Genomic DNA, 15,784 nt, shown 5'->3' on the forward strand with positions numbered 1-15,784 from the left:
TAGAAGAGACGTTATAGCTTCTTCAAGGCGTCTGCAGTTCAGCCTGTAGTACCTGAAGCGAAGTGAAGGGCATCCTGGACCTGTGTGGGTCACTGGCCCACAAAAAAGTTCCCAGTGGGTGCTGTCTAGTTATTCATTCAGCAAGGACTAGCACAGTGTCTGTTCCATGCAAGGCACCGTGCCAGGCACCAGAGTGTCTGCAACAAACAAGACAGGCGAGGCCGAGGCTCGCATTCCACCATGGGGAAGAAAATAAATAAATGAAAGAAAGCATGTGCACTTGCAATAAATGTTGTAAAGGGGCTAATGTAGGACACTTTGATAGAAGGGCTGACATGGGCTGGGGTCTAATTTAGAATGGTGGACAAGAGAGGCCTCCCAGAGGAGCTGATTCCCAAAGTCATAAAACATAGCAGAACAAAGCTGGTCAAACAAAAAGTCCAATCTGATTTTGCAGGGCCAGTGGGTGAAGGTAGAAAATGTTACTTCTGGCCAGCCCGGGTGGTGTTTATAAATGGGCCCAGGGCCAGCCTCAGGATCAGTATTGTTTGCTGCTGTTTTTCGGGTCATACAACTACCATAAACTACTCAACAGTTTGCAAAACACTCTAAATATTTGAGGTGAAAACTGATTTTGAGACGACCAATTCAACCTCTTTGCTTCTCTGTGTGAAGAAATGACCCATGGCACTGATTGGCTTCGCATTCACTGTTCCTTCCAGAGACATCCTCTGAGCTCTGCTTTGTGCTGGGAACCATGAGGGATGCAGAGATGAATAAATGCCAAATGTCTTTAGGGAGATCACAGTCAAGTGAGAACACAGAATGTAAGTCACCTAGGAGAAAAATGTGCTGAGAGCCATCACCCCAAAAGCCCACCTGGTTCTAGCAAGGGATGAGATTGAACTAGCGCCTCCATGGCAGACTTATGGTCTGGGGATTGTTTTGCTTCAGCGCCCCACTGCCTCCCCACACATCTCTTAACTTTGTATTTGCTGTTATTTTCACTTAGAAAATCCCTCCTGTCTCCAGCTCACCCCTGCCTGTCCGTTTTGCTAATACTCAGCTTTCAATTCTCAGACTCTATTGCCTCAAAAGCCTCACCTGAGCCTCCTTCCCTTAAAATTCATTTTGCTGAGTTTTTACCATGTCCTGCTGCCATGAGTATTTCCCCCAGAAGCCCATTTATCACATGAACCTGTGAGCTGCCCATAATGGCCACATAACTGCCTCTTCAGGACTTATTACAATGCCTGACTGGCAGTAGGGGCTTAATAAAGTTTTGTTAAACAGGCAAGCAAATAGGCAGATACCCTGGGCAAGATGCTGGTCCCCTTGCACCCCAGGACAACCTTGGTCTTTGCTTTTTCCTCCTCCCTCTTTATTCCCTTCCTCCCCTCCCACCTCCAGGCTGCTCCTCAGACTTTGCCAGGGTCCCACCAAGATCTGCCTTCCAAGAATTGCCCAGGAGACCATTCATACTATGCTTATCCACTACCCAGTCTGGGGTGTTCTTGTTTGATGAGACCCAGGAAATGCCCTGACCAGGCTTGTTTCTCCCCCGCTGGATGCCTGTGCACAGGATTGGGAAGTCCCCTCATCCGTTACCCTGTAATCATAGATGAGCCCCACAAAGCCACCCATACCTCAGCAGTTTCTCAAGTACCCTAAAAGATCCCACTTATAGAATAAGACTAGGAGGCAACATCCAGAAATGGTGGGGAAAGAGAATATGGGTAATACATATTTTTTCTTTTCTCCATGTTCCATAGTGATTATGCTACTTTATATTTAAAATATTTACATTTTTAAAAATGAGTCTTTGACAATAGTTTGGAGAAAATCTCTCCCTCTTATGAATGCTGGTAATGCTGCTAATAGGTACAGTTCAGCTCAGCACAGCATTTGATTACCCTCTTCTTAAGTCGTGAGTGTCTTGGTTGCATCTTTTGCTGCTAAACTGGCACGTGGAAACATTCGCTGCTTTTCTTTGCACCTCTATACCGAAATCAACCCACCCTGCCTGTCACGGTGTGGTTGCTCAGAAAATATTGAGTGGCTCCTGGGCTCATGTGACAGGTTTGGAGACAATCCTATGCCTTCTGCCTGAGGACTGAGGGGAAGGCTCTCCTCCTTGTTGGCTCTGCCTGACCTCTGGGTCGACTCTCTGGGTCTGTCCACTGATAATAATTGCTGACAAGCATCCAAGTCTCTGAACTCAGCTCTTGGGTGGGTTCAGGAGAAGGCAAATCTGTTGTCACTTTCCCAATCAAGAGGTGGAGTTTTTTCTACTCCCTTGGAGTTTAGGCTGAAGCTGAAACTGTTTCAGAGAATAGAAGGCAGCATCAGTGACACTGTTCAAGTTCCAGACCTATGCCTGAGGAAGGCCTGGGGACTTCTGTTTTTGCATGTTGGGGAGCCCAGAATGGTTATCTAAGAAGCCAGCTGCTCTGATGGAGAGACCACACAGACCAGAGGGAGAGGGAGAAGCCTTGTAGTCATATGGAGAGGTCCGAATGTGTAGTTCAGTGGTAGAGCACTTGCCAAATCACCATGCTCCCCCCCTCCCAAAGATAACAACTAACAGTTGAGATGTTCCTTGAACCTTTGGCTTTTCAGTGTTTCTATATTTCTCAATTTATTCATTCATCAAATATGTATCACATATCTATTAGGTGCCTGGTAGTATGCTACACACTGGGAGTATAAGGAAGAAAAAGATAGACTAGGTTCTTGCTTTCTTGGAACTTAAATTGTGCTGGGGGGTGGGGGGATGTAGCTCAGTGATTAACCTAATATATATAACCTAATATATCTTATCTAGGATGTACAAAGCCCCCCCCCCAAAAAAAAAGAGAAAGAAAAAGAAAAAAATTGTTCTCAGGATATAGACGATACACCATGAAACAACAACAAAAAAAGAAAAGAAAGAGAGAGAGAGAGAAAGAAAGGGAATTTCTATAATAATAAAGTGTCAAAGTGTTCTGAGAAAAACAAAATAGGAGGAAGGGTGGACTATAGCGGGAGGGGGGGCTGTTTTAGAAACAGTGGTCAAGGTGGTCTTTCCGAGAAGACAGCCTCTGAGCTATGTGACAGCTGAATGGTGGAAGGATCCAACCCCGTAAAGACAAGGATAGAAACATGGCAGGAACAGGGCACCACCCTGGGGAAGAAAGGATCTTGCTGTGCGGAGAGGAGCAACCACAAGGACTGTGTCCAAGTTGAGGCTAGAAAGGCTGGCAGAAGTCAGATCACACAGGGCCTTGCAGGTCACAGTGAGGAATTTGGACCTGAATCCTAAGTTCAGGGAGAGGCCCTGGAGTTGCACTGTCCCAGAGAAATCAACCATGAGTTTTTTTAGATGGTCTTGTAGTCTAGAAGCCACCTTTAAAAACAATTCATTTTAATAATATTTTTATTTAACCTAGTATATCCAAAATAGTATTATTTGACATGTAACCCATATATAAAAATATTGGTGGTACATTTTACATTTCTTAAAGTACTAAGTCTTTGGAATAGGTTTGTAATAGTACAATTATAGCACATCAAAAATTCAGAAATGTAGACTAACCACATTTCAGGTGCTCTGTGAGTTAGTGGCTGCCACACTGGCCAGCCCAGCACTGGAGGATTTAATGATCCTTATCCTCCCAGATATCCCAGAGCTGTCTTTCATTTCAAATCCTTTTGCCTCATACCTACCTGCCATCATCATTCATCAGGAGCTTAGATAATTTCATCTAAATACCTCCACATCTTGGCCTCAGCTCAAGTGTCTTCAGTATTGTGCACATCAGTTATTGCTACATCCTCTGAACTGGGCTTTTTGCTTCTGGTCTACCTTCTTCAATCTCTCTCCACCAGGCAACTGGTGTAATCTGCTAACGCAGAGCTCCATCATCTGCCTCCTTCCCTTCAAAACCATCCATGGCTCCTTTTGCCCAGTGAGGTTCAAACACAGAACCTCTGAGATCCCTCAGAAACAGCCCCACCCATTGTGTTAGCCTCCTTTTCCACTGATCCCTTTGTGTGACAAGTTAAAATCCAGGTAAGTAACCAGTTTGGTTCACATCATCACACATACCCAACGATTTGTGAAAGTAACATCATTTTATTTCTCCAAACATCCTTAAACACCATGGAACAATTGTAGTCAAATAGTGAAAGCTTTCATGGTTGTTTCTATTTCTTATTATTTCTTTGAATAATAATAATGTTCCTCTCAAAAAAGGTGCTTTATTTTTTTTCTTATTTGATAATTTTTTATTTCACCAGATGCATTTTTTTTCTTAATGGCAGTTCTAGGGATCTACAACATTTGGATATGAGATGCCTATTTGTTACATGGTTTCTTAGTTCTCATCCCAAAAGTAAATGTCTAGCAAAAGTGATACAACAAAATGTCCATAAGTGAGACTCTCTGTGTGTGTGTGTGTGTGTGTAAAATTTTAAACCAAAGTATACTTGCTTGGATTTTGAGCAACCTGTGACATCACTTGATATTATAAGAAACACTATGGGATATTGCAAATGTAGCTGGGAATCTCTAAAATTCTCTTTGGCTTTAGTTATGACCTTGTAGGAGCATCTTAGCCACCATCTTTGAAGTCCGGTTGAAGGCCTGGTCTTTTGCTTTCCCCCTGTGGTTGAAACACTGATGTAACTGAGTATGTATTTTTTGTAGACTCCACTCCAAGAGAGCCATCAATAAAAAGTATTTCACATGATATTTGCATGCCAGTGCATGTTACGAGCTTTTCTTGACTATTTATGGGTGTGGGATTTTCACTCCTGAATTAGACTGGAAGTGAATTGAGTCATAAATTGTTATTGAAGGAAGTTTGCACTTGGATCTCTGAAAATTAATGTTAAAAGGCAAGGGGCTCACAAGCTTGCTACGGCTGGAGTCCCCATTCTTATCTACCAACTCGATTTGGCTTGATTTTAATTTGACCTGGAAGGCTACTTCAGTCCTTCACATGTGTCTGAGAATAAATGAAGGTTGAAGAGCAAACACTTTTTACTTGGCTAATAGGCACAGAAAGGCAATGCGTCTCCTCGCCAGACCACCCAGCGCAAGGCTTTGCTGAGAAAACCCACAAAGCTTTTAAAGCACGTGGCTCCCCAGGCTGCCTTGAGTTCTGTGCTCCACCATTTCCACCCTTCCCGGTGGTACACTCTCACTGAGCACCTGCGTGTGCTCTGACTGTGTAGGCACAAGGGAATGAGACCCTGGGCTCTGAGTCTCTGGGAATTTAAATGAAGATCAAGAATTGAAAGAAAATGAGGAGCTTCCTAAGGTGATTAAAGCAAAAGCAATGTGTTCTACAAAGACTGGGCATTCCAGGTAGGTGAGAGAACATTGGAGAAATAGAGGATGGCTCCAAGCAGCTCCAGGGCTGGGAGTGACTGAGAGACAAGGCAGAGCCAGGCCAAGTGGAACTGGTTTCATGTGCTCCTGAGTCACAGCCATCAATCTATCTTTATCCAGGAAAAGCTGTCTCTTTAAATCCCCTGGAGGGGGCCAGGTGCAGCCAGAAGAAACTGACCTGGAGATGAACTCTGCCCCAAATCACTATGACCTTGGCAATGTCACTTGCCCTCATTTAAAAATGGGAGCCTTGGCTCATAAGGTTCCTCTACGCTGCTACGGAAATCCCCTGAACTGCCAATGGCACAGGCCTGGCCCATGGATGGGGCACAGCTGTGCAGAGTGAGCTACGGAGCTCTTTATGATAGAGGCTGCAGTTAGAAGTGGCTGGTTATGGTCCTTGAGTCAAAAGTATACATTTTCTGCACCAAGACCCAGAATCCCTTTAACTCTCTACCAGTCTTGACTTCCACCTTCTTTTCTCCCTCTCTGATTGCTTCGTGTTCTAATCATTCATTCATCCAATGACTGTGTTTAGCACCTCTCACATACTACACACTGTAATGGGCACCAAGACCCAATAGATCCCCAAGCCCACTCTGGGATGCAGTTTCCAAGTGGAAAGGGGAAAGAGAAGGCAGGGAGTGTCCTGGAGAGGGGGCCATACACATCAGGCTGGTCCTGGAGTCTGATGTTCAGCTCCCAACCTGGGAGCTCTCTTGCTTGCCAAAGCAAAACCGGGGCTGGGGGCTGTCTCCCTGTGTGAGGGCTCTACTGCAGCTGCCCTCTGTTTTCTGGATTTTTTCTCGGTTTCCTGGAATGAAGAATAATGAAATTACAGAACAAGAGTATCCCATCACACCTCTGATGAAGCATTTCCAAATCGAACTGTGACTCCTTTCCCTTTTCCCCTCCCCTTAGGCACAGGAATACCCTTCTCTCTCTCTCTCTCTCTCTCTCTCTCTCTCTCTCTCTTCCTCCAGTCAAAGCTTGTGACTGGGGAGGGAGAAGGCACAGGGTGTGTTGAAGTGAGGCCCCTGGCAAACTCAGAGATTGAGTAATCTGTGCTTCTGGGTTCAGGTTACTTGGCAGCAGCTTGCATTTCTCTGCACTTCTAAGTCACCTTCTGTCTTTTCCCTGTGGCTCTGTGAACTGGAATTAAGCTGTGATTCAATCTAATCAATGCTCAGAGCTAGGGGAAGTCCATCCCAAAGGAGACAGGCCAAGTTCCCCAAGGCCATGGACAGAGCAGGGCAGGCCACCACCCAGACTGGCCTGGGAAGAAACATCTCCCCAGGCCAATCGCCTTTCTCTTCATCTTGAAGAGAACACATCTTACTCAGTTTCTTCTTGCACCTGAAGAGTGTCCATTTATGCAATTAAAGAGTTGGTGAAGACAGAAAGAGGTCGACAGGGGACCCAGAGTAACCCAAAGTTGTTGCAACCTCTGAATGAAAGAAAATTAAAAATAAGTTGTTGAGCTAGCATGGGCGTGGGGTGTTGTTTAAAGGCCGAAGTTAATTGGGTGAGAGAGAGAGGCATTAAGTTTGACTCCATCTTTCCTCCTTCTCCAAAGCTGTATCTCAGGACTCAGCCTGATAATCATTTTCAATCTCTTCTCTCTCTCTCTCTCTCATTCTCTCTCTCTCTCTCTCTCTCTCTCTCTCTCTCTCTCTCTCTCTCTCTCTCTCTCAATCCCTTACTCTTTCCCCTCTCTATTCTCTTTCTTCAGTGGTTCCCATTATCATTTGCCAAGCTTCTCAAAACCGGGTATTTACTTGGGTCTGGCTGTAAGCCTTCCTCCCTTCTCCAGGAATTTCAAGAATAACTTGCTGAGGACAGAGCTCTCCTCACAGCAAACAGCACATGGCTTCTGCTCAGCCCCTGTGGCCTTGGGCCAGCCTCTGGGAAGAGCCCCTGCCTGGTTACAGGCACAAACATAGCCCTGCCTTCCACAAACACTCTGGCTGAGAAGCCCCAGCCCCAGGCCTCAGGTGAACAGGCTGCAGCTCAGAGGGAGCCAGCAAGGCCTGCACAGGCCACTCCCTGGCCGGGCTGAGCTCGCGTCCAGGGCACAAGACTTCCCTCCCAAGGGACCAACCACTCAACTCAGTGACCTTGAGAAAGTTATTTTAGCCTCTCAAGACTTCCCTTTCCCTGTTTCAAAATAGATCAGAGATTTATGCTGCTTAATTCACAAAGAAACTACATAGAAAAAAGACTGATTTGTTTTGACACTTTTGTTTTGTTTTTGTTTTTTAGTTTTTTTGCTTCCTGAGAGGAACACAAGGTTCTAGGAAATGAACAGGCACAGGTACAAATGTACACATTTGTGTGATGCATGCATCTGTCCCACACTCTCAGTGTGCCCCATCCTGGCCCAGGGAAGCAACTCCCAGGACACAGGGATCTTGTGTGCACTGCTGTGTCCCCTGCAATGTCAGATATGGACCAAAATTAATTCTCAATAAATATTTATGAAATGAATGTGGTTGGTATTGTTGGCCTGGATCCGCTTCTTGTGCTAGTCCCTGTGCTGAGAGCTTAGTCCTGCTCCTCAAGTCCATTACTGTCCTGGAGGGACATGGGCTTATAAACATGCGTAGCTGGTGGAGAGCAATAATGAGAGCCAGGAAGAAATTCATGGAGGGCAAAAGGAGGCTGAAAAGAGGGAGTACCAATTTCTAGAGGAGATTCTGGGAGCCTTGATGGAAAGGTGAGGAGCAGGTATCTTCCAGCAGAGGGAAAACATGTTCAATAGAGCACTGAAGTCACATGGCAGAGTCAGAGAACCATGAATTGCTCCTCATGACTGGACCCTCAGGAAGGAGGTGGAGCATTGAGAGAAGAGCAGGGAAGCCAGGAGACTGGATAAGGAGGGCCGGGTTCCTGAGGTCATAGGTCCTTATTTTCAAGTGATTCCGGTCCTTGAACTTCAACATTCTTCCTAGACCCTTAAAACATATTAGTTTCCTTTCTGTCTGCTGCTTGGGAAACTCTATATGCATGAATGAACCTAGGTATGTAACTCTGATACGTCACCATCCCGGCGTGTCTCCACACTGGGATCCATAGTTTGGAAAATCTTACTTAAGTTGACCATATAATTTATAATCTAACCAAGTTTGTTTGGGGGAAGTGAAAGGGGTTATTGTCACTAATTGCATCTGAGCAACCAGGAGGGACTAGGACTACTTTGGGCCAACCAGCAGGCACGATCACTGGGTTGCCTTGAAAGGTTTTACAGGGAGGTCAATGCTGTGGTCAGATTCACATTTTTGGAATTGAGTTACTCTCTCTCACTCTAATTTCTTCATAGAAAGGGAGACTAAGAGGATAAGGATGGTTTAGATGGTCTGAGGCCCTTCCCAGCTTTGGTGTTCTGTAAATCTATCTGAGGTAGGTTTTTGAATGGTGAGAAGGGCTGGATAAAATACAACCTCAGGACGTTTTTGGGGTGGACTGCAAATCAACCTAAACCATGAAGATCCATACCAATATCCTGTGCTTTTAGTTGAAACCCAATAAAAGTGCCCAAGAAAAACACTCCCAAGAAATCTGCACTCATCCACCCATCCAGAAAAAGAAAGGTGATGCCCAGGAAAACATTCCATTGAAATTAAAGCCCTGCTGCCAATCAACCTCTCCCACAAGGCCTCGCCCTCCCTTCTCTCCTCCCTTCCTCCTCCTGCTGACTGCAACAGCAAGTAGGTAGGTGTGATGGAATCTGTTAAAGGATGTGAGCATGAAATAGCTCAGTTAGTGCTGTGGGTTTGACTTTCATACCTGTCCTGTCCAGTTTGGAAATGTGAAGGAAATAGAATACACCAACACTTTTGAAAAAGAACAAAGTTGGAGGACTTAGGCAGTCTGATTTCAAGATTTATTTTACAACTACAGTAATCAAGACAGTATGGTGATTGTGAAATAAAGGCAAATAGATCAAAGTAACAATATACAGTACAGAAATTCATTCCAAACATATAGTCAATTAATTTTCAGCAAAGACAATTGAGTGGAGAAAGGATAACCTATTCAAACTGTCCTGGAAAAATTGGAACAATAATGTAAAAGAGGACTTCTGTCTACAATTCACATTACATTCAAAAAATAACCCAAATTAGATCTTAACTAAATATAAAACCAGAAAACTCCAAGAAGAAACATAAAGGAAAATCTTTGTAACCTAGGATTAGGCAACGGTTTCTTAGACACAACATCAAAAGCATAGCACTGTACATTAAAAAATGAATAATTATATTTCATCAAAATTAGCACTTCTTTAAAAGATAGTGCTTTCAGAATAAAAAACTTTAGAGAAAAAAGAATTTGTAGAAAACATGTGCAAATCACAGATCTGATATGGGAATTGTATCAAATCATATAAAACTAACTGTATTTTGAGTTGATATAACAAAATACCTGACAACAGGTAATGTATAAAGAAAAGAGGTTTGTTTGGCTCATGATTCTGGTGGCTGAAAAGTCCAAAAAACATGGTGCTACACTCTGGCTGCATCACAACATGGTAGAGAAATGGGAAGGGAATCCCCTCCCTCTGCTGGCAGTAGGGGCATATGTTTGAACAAGGAAGAAATAGAACCAAGAGGGGCCAGGCTTGCTCTTTTATAACAACCCATTCTTAGCTGGGCATGGTGGCCCTCTCCTGTAATCCCAGAAACTTGGGAGGCTGATGCAGGAGGACCACAAGTTCAAGGCCAGCCTCAGCAACTTAGTGAGACCCTGAACAACTCAGTGAGACCCTGTCTCAAAATTTATAAAAATTAAGAAGGGTTTGGAATATAGCTCAGTGGTAGAGCATCCCTGGGTTCAATTGCCTGTACCAAAAATAATAACCCATTCTCTCAGGAACTAACCTGGTCCTTTGAGAACTACATTATTTTTTTCTAAGGGTGGTATCCCCACAAACCAAGGGGGCCCACCGCTTAAAGGGTTCTACCATCTCAACACTACCATGCCAGGCATCTGAGCCACTGAGGGACAAACCATAGCCAAACTAGTTACAAAGTGAAATTGAAGATTTAAATAGACACTTCATCCAAGAAGAATATGGATTACAAATGGTGCATATTATTGATTATTAAGAAAATGCAAAGTATAATCACAACGAGATACAAAACCACTACACACCTACTAGAATATCTAAAAAGCAAAAACTGAACCTGGCAAGTGTTGGCAAGAATGTGAAGTAATCAGAACTCTTACACACTTCTGGTAGGAATATAGAATGGTCCAAACTATTTTGAGAAACAATTTCTTGGAACATTCACCTAACATGAGATCCAGGCATTCTACTCTTAGACCTTCACCCTAGAGAAATGAAAGCATACAGAGACCTGTACATGAAATATGCAAGGCAGCTTTGTTGTAGCAGCCTAAAATTGGAAAAATGATATGAATGCTCATCAACAAGTGAATGGATAAACCAAGTATGGTATATCCATACAATGGATTGCTACTCAGCAGTAAAATGGAATCAACTACTACTGCTGTATTGTCTCACTTACTGACAGAGATACATTTTGAGAAATCCATCAGTAAGCAAACGTCACAGGATACTGATAAAAACTACTACAATGTCATTAATGTGATCTAATCTTACGGGACCGCAATCTGTCGTTGACCCAGACGTCTTTGTGTGGCACCTGATTGTACATGTAGCAACATGAATGATTCTCAATCTAATTATGCCAAGTAAAAGAAAACAGATCAGAAGTGGATATCCTCCATGATTCCATTTACATAAAATTCTGTAAAATGCAAATTAATCTGCAAGAGTGTAAAGCAAATTAGGGGTGGCCTGTGACTGGGAAATGGAGGGAGACAGGATGCAGGAGAGGATCGGGAAGGATCAGAAAAGGACATGAAACCTTCGGCAGAGATGGATATATTCACTGTCTCGTTTGTGGTTATAGTTTCATGGGTATGTGTGTGTGTGTGTGTGTGTGTGTGTGTGTGTGTGTATATATATATATATATATATATATATATATATATATATCACAATCCATCGAATTGTACACTTTATTTGCATTTATTTTGTGTCAATTATATTCCACTAAAGCTTACTTTAAAAAAATAGATGCAATCTGTCATCTAGGAGTTGAGTCATGGTCTCACTTAAGAGATACCACTCCAAGAAGAGAAGGGATTTTATTTGTTTGTTTTGTTTTACCACCCTTTAGTTAGTATTTTCCACAACCACTCAGCACCTGCCCTAACAAACTCACCATGTGCTGCTGTTCCCAAGAAGCATCCACACCTGCTGTTCCACCATCTGCCTGGGACAAGGTGCCAATATCTAACTCTAGTTTCTTCGACTTGGACAAATTATGTCTGAACCACTAGTCCTGGCCTTCTAAAAAACAGGTCTGAAGACCTAGTCCACAGGACCTTAGAACTGGAGAGAAGGGGACTTAGGGGCCTTCCAGTCCCACTTCCAACCATTTTGAGAATCCCCTCTACTTTGGAGTAACCATCATCTAATCTTTGACAGTGTCTCCTGGGAACTCTCACTGGGTGCCCAACAGTAAAGAGACAGCTGCATTCCAGTGAGAAGAAACCAAGGTAGGGTAAGAAGAAGTGAGAGTGTGCCCTGATACCCTGCGGATCCTTAGCCTTCATTTCAATGTGGTTCCTTAGAAATCTTACATCTTTATTTATTTATTTATTTTTATTTTTGGTACTGGGTTTACTACTGGGTTACACCCCACCACTTTTTATTTTATTTTGAGATAAGATCTTCCTAAATCACCCAGGTTAGTCTCGAACTTGCAATCCTCCTGCCTCAGCCTCCTGGGTAGCAGGGATTGCTGGCCTGTGCCACCTCACCTGATTATATTCATTTACTATCTTTCAATTGACAAATACATTTCCTTAGACCTATGATGGAGAAAGGTAAAAATAGATGGATCTGATAAATGAGATGTTGTCCAGAGGTCAATGGTGGACAGAAAGGGGGGTAATAAATTCCTTAATAATAATAATAATTTCTTTTTTTCATTTCTGACCTGATGGGCTCTTTCAGTTTGGGTGGAGTAGTCTGCATGCCAGTGGCTCTGATTGGTTTTGAGCACATCTTTTAAAGTTTCATTGCCTTTGAGCTCCCAATCTTGTGCAGTTAGGACAAAAGACTGTGCTCCTTCCTCCTGATCAGCAACAGGGCTTATTAGAACCTTGGGTTCTGGGAAAGAAAAAAAGAAGAAAAAGAAAAAAAAAAGCCTGTGTAGCAGACCGGGAAGGGATCCTTCTGCTCCCTGACACCTTTTCAAGCTTGGTGATCTCAGCTGCTTCTCTGAAGGGAATAATCCTTTAGACTCTCCATCCAATCTGTTCTCAGACAGGAGTTTAACTCTTTCCCCATTCCAAGTTTATCAGAGAGATCTACAGACTCTTCCGGGAGGATGTTTACAAAGGTCTTCTAGTGTTGCCAAGAAAAGAGAGACCAGGAAAGAGCCTGTTGCTGAAGGGTTTCAGAGGCAGTGAGATTTAAACATAAAAGGACCTTTTTTTACTTTCTAACAGGTTTTCCAAAGGCCAGTGGTGGGCAGAACAGATGGCAACAGAGGTGCAGAGCTACCCTAAATCCCTGGAGCCAGGAGATGTCTGTTAGGAAAGTCCTGCTCTCCCTTATCTGAGAGCTGAAGTTATTCTGGAGATTAAAGCCTGCTGTTTTTTTTCTTCCCATTTTTCCTCTTCCTTTGGAATCATTTTATTTCTCTGAAAAGGAGGAGGACACTTCTCAAAAGCCCATGTCTAGCTTAGTAACTGTGTCATAGCTACATAGCATGTAACAGTAACCATGTAAGAATGAATTTATTTTTTGAGGGAGGGGAATTCTAGAACATGGTAACCACCATATCTAATCAATCACATGACCCAGGCACAAGGTATTTTGAGTATGGGTTCAATAACAGAATGATCTTGAAATTATGTTCCTGTTAAGGCTCTTGCAACTGTGAAACTCCTAATTGTAGAAATCTGAATGTATTTGTTTGGGTGTTTGGGTAGTTTGTATTGAGACTGGCTCTTTCTGCATTGCCCAGGTGGGTCTCCAATTCTCAGCCTCAAGAGATGCCCCTGCTCAGCCTTGAACCACCAGACAGGGCACACACTTGGCTTATTATGTTTGGTTTCATTTTGTGAGACATTTTTCTGCACATATGCTAATACATGGTTAGCTCTGGAGAAGAACTTCACTTAATGAATTATTTGAGTGGCTTTTTCTTTTTTTTTTTTCCCAATTCTAAAGAAACATTACTTCTGCAGCCAGCCTTGGGAAACAATTTTTCTCTGTGATAAGGATGACTTCATTTTATCCCAGTAAAAGATAAGTTTTTCATCATCATAATTAAGCAGGAGAGAAATGATCCCAGGGAGCTGTATGACAAGTTGTGTAATTGTAGTTAATTTTAATTAACAAGCTCCATTTTTGAATTGTTAATCTTCATTCCTTTCATTTTTGTCAAGACTAACACTAAATGGATTTCAGCAATGAGTTTCCCCCTCCCTTCAATGAACTACTACATTTCAAGTGTCTCATAAAGAAAAAAATGAATTTTTTCCATTTTTTTTAAGCTGAAGTCTTCAAATATAGAAAGACAGACCTTGTTATTCATGGCAGCCTAAGAAAGACCTTCTACAGAGTGTCCATTACAACTGAGTGGGTGGTGGACCATGGGTTGGGAGGGAGGGCGGGAGGAGAGCTGGCATTCCTCAGGACATTTCCACAGGGACTCAATAAATAGGAAAACCATATAAGGTACAGAGCTCTAGCCTTAGAATCATGGAATGCATTATTATGAAAATATTGGGAACCATATTTTATGTTTCATGGGCCTGTTTTCAGCACAACACACACACATAATACCTTTAATAGACTTTTTTTTTTTTGAGCCATTTTAGGTGCTCAATATTTTTTTTGAAGAAGAAAAACCACATGTTTCAACATATTGCCAAGAAGAGCTCCAGAAACAAAGGGTAGCAACAAGATTAAACAGTTTTAGCAAAAATCTTAGCACAGCCTTCACTGACCCACCACCACTGGGTGGTGGTGTCATTGAAACCTTCAGTCCCAGGTGAACTGTCCTCATCATTGATGTCCCCAGCTGGGGTGTGTGAGTGAATCAATAGAACACTGTCCTGGTTGAATGGGATCTGTAGCCATCGTGACAGAGGGTATTGTTCTGCCCTTTTCAATCAACAGTTTTCAATCTAGAGGACCCAGAGGTGGCTTAGAAGGAGGTCACCATGGGGCATGTGGCCTGCACTATGGTCCTAGGCTTGAGTTTTATGACACCAGTGGATATGCATAATCAGCCCAAGGGAATAAAATGAAAGTTTCCCAATTAAAATTTAATCATGCCTTTATGTCCACTCTACAGCACCAGTGAAAATGAAAAATCTTAGGGTCACCTGGCGTAAAAGGTCCTGGCTTTTCATCACTTACAACTCTTCAGAGCTACAAATTTTGATAGGCTTTTGACTACCCACATGCTGCTTTTATTAGGTAATCATTCCATTTCTCATTTTTCATTAAGCAAAACCATTAACAATAGCAGCTATCTGTTATAGAGGGCTCGCTATGGCCAATCCCAATGACACTCTGAGAAAGATGTTAATCTCCTGATTTTACAGAGGAGAGCCCTGAGGTTCACAGAGACCAAGTAGCTCCATCAAGGAGCAAGCATAATGCTATGCTCCGTGTCTGCGTGAGTCACCACACAGGCAAATGAAAGAGTACCACTAGCCTCGCTGAAATATAGACAATTCCTCATGGACTGCTTCTCATCTGCCAAGCCATCAACACCTCTAACAATCTCCAGAAGTTTGAGGGTTCAGAGAAAATTGCTTGCTAAGTCACAAGGACACAGAGAGCAGGGCTCCCAGTCCCACCTACTGCTGGAGACCCTGGGAAAGAAGAAATAGTGGATGAGCTTCGGACAGCATTGCTGCCTCTCTTCCTCCCTCTCCTCCCTCTCCTCCTTTGCAATATTACTTCCCCCAGGATTCTAGTCCTCAGTGCTTCAGCCTTTGACTAACAAATATTAGAGAATTCTGGTAGTGGTGGTTTTTATTTTTTTAGTTCCTTCATTGTATGATGTTACTAGCACGTGATCTGATGTCTCCAAGATTTCAGAGACACCACATGCTGACTGCTCCTCGCCACTTTGAAACAATCCAGAATCTAAACTTACTGCCCGAAGAATACAAAGAGAGAGAGCAGGACCATCAATCACCAGCAGACACAGGGGAGCGGACTTTACCACTCATGCTTGGGGTGGCTGTGGGGTTGAAGAATGTGAACATTTAAATAGATCTTACTGGGACTGAGAAAAATGAATTAGTGCTCAAAGATCTCTGAGACAAGTCAATGCTGGAAATAATCTT

The sequence above is a fragment of the Marmota flaviventris genome, chromosome 8 (genome assembly GCF_047511675.1).
Source record: "Marmota flaviventris isolate mMarFla1 chromosome 8, mMarFla1.hap1, whole genome shotgun sequence".
NCBI lineage: Eukaryota > Metazoa > Chordata > Mammalia > Rodentia > Sciuridae > Marmota > Marmota flaviventris.